This window comes from Pteropus alecto, unplaced genomic scaffold, assembly GCF_000325575.1.
Source record: "Pteropus alecto unplaced genomic scaffold, ASM32557v1 scaffold66, whole genome shotgun sequence".
In the NCBI taxonomy this organism is placed as follows: domain Eukaryota; kingdom Metazoa; phylum Chordata; class Mammalia; order Chiroptera; family Pteropodidae; genus Pteropus; species Pteropus alecto.
Genome location: NW_006438869.1, coordinates 2,561,179 through 2,565,453, shown reverse-complemented (window position 1 = coordinate 2,565,453; position 4,275 = coordinate 2,561,179). Strand labels below are relative to the sequence as shown.

The following is a 4,275-nucleotide window of genomic DNA, read 5'->3' as shown; positions in this document are numbered from 1 at the left end:
AGAGTATTGCTTTTGTACTGATGTATAAAGAAAGAAAATAGAATGTGTTACCTTGGTACAACTGTTATAAAACAACTAATGCTTACTGCCTTATGAATAATGAATATTATTAGCATGGTAATTTTTGAGGGTTTTTTTTTTTTTGGTTGCTATATTGTTTATGTTGAAATAATAGATTATTCAGATATACCAAATATATGTAATAAAAATAGCTCATGTGTTGTTTCAAGCTGTTGAACTAAATGTCTAAAAACTTACAGCAATAACATGCATTTCAATTTCATTGGAATTAGCATAAAGAAGAGTTATGGCAATAAGAGTATTCTGAAAGTTTATTTAAGGAATAATCTGCATGGGTAAAAGGAGAACGTTTTTGTTAAGGAAGGATATCTAGTTTCAAAATTGGAAATCTGGCCAAATAATAATAAAAGATAAAGAGAAGAACTAAAGATAACAACAGATTATGCCCATCAATTAACCTCAGATCTGACCCTCCTGAATTCTATAAAAGACATTCGGAATCATTTTATGTTAAATCCCATTTCAGCGCTGCATCCACCAATACCAAGTCTGCACACAATTACTATATCGGTAAAAGTTTATTTTCAGGTGTTATAGTTCTCGAAAAGAATATCAGAAATTTGGTAAATCACCATGATAAAGGTCATGGGTCACCTCAAGTGATTCAGTATCTTAACAGAACTTATTGTTCTTCCCACCAAGTGTCAGATACTATAATCAGCACTGATCAACAGACCAGGGCAGTCCCTATCCACACAGAGCAGATAACGCTAAGGAGAAAAGCAGACCTACAAAGAATAGGTCCAAATAATAAACACGTGGAAGAATGCCGTGAATTTCAGAAGTCTGAAATTCTAAGATCTAGCCCGGTTTTAGTCAAAGGAGGCTTGACGGAGGCAAAATGACTAGCTTGAAACCTGAGCAAGAAACAAGAGAGAGTCACACTTATTGAAATAAATAAGGGCTTTCCAAGTATTACTTGGCAATTTTGATTTTGCCTAGCATCTTCTAACTATACAACCTAGGACTAAATTTCTGCGTCTCAGTTTCCTCAATTATGAACTGTTATAACAATAATATCTTTCTCAGAAGATTTTTTTTCCCCTGAGAATCAATGAGATATATAAAGCAATTCAAATGTTTATAGCACATCTATAATTTTTCAATATTTTAAAGCTGTTATCATATTGAAGAAAACACAAATCTCTGAATAGTTTTTGAGCTGAGAAACACAGGGAAAATAATCAGACATCCATTTTAGCAGACCAGCCAAGAAACAATCATCTCTTAAATCACAGAAACATCAGTGGAGATGGAGGGAAGGGAAGGGAAGGGAAGAATCAAGAGCTCCTTAGGAGATGGAATCTCTCCATCTATCTATGTACCTCTCTATCTATAACTCATTTGCATTCTTAGCTAGATATGTAGATCTGGAAATGATAAGAAGAATGGTAACTAGGATAAGGTGGTAGATAATCTCCTTTAGGCAGAAAGACCAACAAAAAGGAACTGGGTAACTCAGTGTTGCATGTATACTATAGAGTTTGGTGACTTGAAAATAACTTCAAGATAAAATATATTAGTAAGAAAAGCAAATGACAGGTGGTATATGAGGTCATATGGCATTTTGATAAAGAAACCTATTTCCCCATGCAGTTCCATATGTATTTAGCTTAGAAAACTTTCAACAATGTTAGTTCTTTCACATCGATCATATATATTATATATAAATAGACAGATCATATATATACTATCTATATATATATATATATTTTAACATGACAAAATAAATGATCACTGTCACTCCTCGACTCAAGATCAAAAATAATATTTTAAATGAAGACAATATTTTATGTGATTACCGTTATTGTCATTTTTACAGATAACAGAACACAACTCTGAGTAAATCTTCTAAGCACTTTTCATATATCGACTCATTAAGTCCTCACAACAACCCAGTGAGACGGACACTGGTCTTAACGCCCCTTTGCAGAACGGAAAACTGGAGTGTAGAGACACTTGCTCCTTCACAGCACACAGGCAGTATGTTGTCAAGCTCACACTGGAACACAGGAGCCTGGCGGCATAACCGCCGCACACTCTTTATCGCCACACTAGTGTGACATTAGTGTGTGCATGTATGTGGAAATAAGTGGTGGCTAAGTCTGGTCTGATACACCTTCAAATTTCTCATACTCACTATTGTTATTTACATATATATACAATGTATAAAGATCAATGAGATTAATTAAATTAATTCATTGATCCAAAAATTATTTCGAAAATATTGTAGTAAGTTGTATCGAATACTTCTTTAATGATTTACTGGTCTATCTTAATTCCCTGAATATAACATATCATGCTACAAACCATTAAGATGTAGATATACTAATATACATCTCTTTCTTTCACAGACACACTGAGCAAACATTATAGAGATGTGTATAAACTCATTTGTCAGTATGTACTACTAATGTACTCTTAATATATTCAATATTATATTTTATTGCAATAAAGGGTAGGTTAAAATGCTCAGATCAACCTACAGTAAACAGTCTTTACCATTTAATAAGTCACTTGTGCAATTGCATTTTTTGTAAACCTTTGATATATTTAAGATGTTTGAAGGAAAAATCCCATAGCAGCTAAGAAATTAGAATCAGTTGCTTGGGCAAATATACAAAAGCATGATAAATGTATGATTCTCATACACATTTGCCTGCATATATGGCAATATATTTTTGTTAACAGATTGTTTTTAAAATTTCATTTCCTAAAACATAGTATATTAGCTTAAAGACCGCATGCCAGGTCGTGAGTGCTGTTCTAACCACGTTAACAAGCACAAGGTTTATAGGTAAACTGGCTTCAGGTCTAATGGTTTGAAATTTACAATTCCAGTCACCTAAATATCTATCTCCCATCAGGATTTGAGCATCTTATACCCTCTCTGTTTGGAGCTGAAATAATGGAGCTCTCTTCCTTTTTACAAATGCAGTATGTTTTTATAGCTTCTGATTTTCCTCTCTGTATTCTTAACTGTGAGCTGCACAGAAGCTCCTGAGAAAGATACACTATATTGTACCAGAGGAAGCCTAAGCATAAGCCTAATAAAGATTAAAACTGGAGAGTCAATGAAATGGATTTCTCTCTATATCTTTTTTTTTCCTTCATTTTTTATGCCTATAGCACCTGGTCTTCCTAGGTGTCTCCCATCCAAGTACTAACTAGGCCTGACCCTGCTTAGCTTCCAAGATCAGAAGGGATCGGGCTTGTTCAAGGTAGCATGGCTGCAGAATTCTCTCTATATTTTATATTTGAAGGATACACTTCTATTATTTTGGTTCTCTGTCAATTTATTTGTGTTTTTTTGTCTTATAATTTTTTTTTTAGTGCCTACAGCACCTGGTCTTCCTAGGTGGTCTCCCATCCAAGTACTAACCAGGCTCGACACTGCTTAGCTTCCGAGATGGGACGGGATCAGGCACATTCAGGGTGGCATGGCAGTAGACTCAACTTTTTTTTTCTTTATCTTATCTGTTAAATGCGTCTTTTCCACTCTACACTGAGCTTGAAAAAAAAAAATTCTGTTTTGATATGTATCCATTACGCATTATAAAAATAATGAGCATATTTAAAATAACAAAGGAATATCCTTCCCTTTAATGTCCTGCAGTCTAAAACCCAGATAGGCTAGAGCAGTCTTTTAGGCATTGTATTCTCTTCCTGAATTGCATTTTTCACTCCCCCAGGGACCAAAAGCATCACCATTAGCTTTAGTCACACTAGGAGGATGGCTTGCTTCTTACTGAAGTGATTCGATCACTTGAAAAAACTTTGAACAACCTCTACTGCAGGAAATGAAAATGATGGTTGAGGCTCAGTGAATTCTCAAGAATCTAAAAAGTTAAGGCAATGTATGGCCATAAATTCTCCTCTTCCCCTAAAGGAACACCTTATAAAAATAATCAGGTATGAAAACAGGAGAAAGCTCTTATCGTTTATTTTTTGGCAGAGAATTTTAAATCTGTAGGCGTAAGTGATATTTACTTGTTCTTTGAACTTAGCGGAGATTTCTGAAATGGTACACGTGACTGACCAAGCTATAAGTGTCGTTTTTTTTTTTCCTTCAAAGGTTATTCATAATTGTCAAACATGAAGAAATAAATCTCATAACAAACAGAACTGATATGTCAGTGTCATTTGCAATGAGAACTGTTTTTCAGCAGGTAAAGGGTCTACAGCGTGATATTT

At 34.4% G+C, this 4,275-nt stretch overlaps 2 pseudogenes; both read right to left on the bottom strand.

Moving 5' to 3' along the window:
* Window positions 1-3,201: 3,201 nt before the first annotated feature.
* On the bottom strand, window positions 3,202-3,319 carry LOC112483017 (annotated as a pseudogene).
* Window positions 3,320-3,414: 95 nt separating this feature from the next.
* Window positions 3,415-3,533, bottom strand: LOC112483007 (annotated as a pseudogene).
* Between the last annotated feature and the right edge of the window lie 742 nt (window positions 3,534-4,275).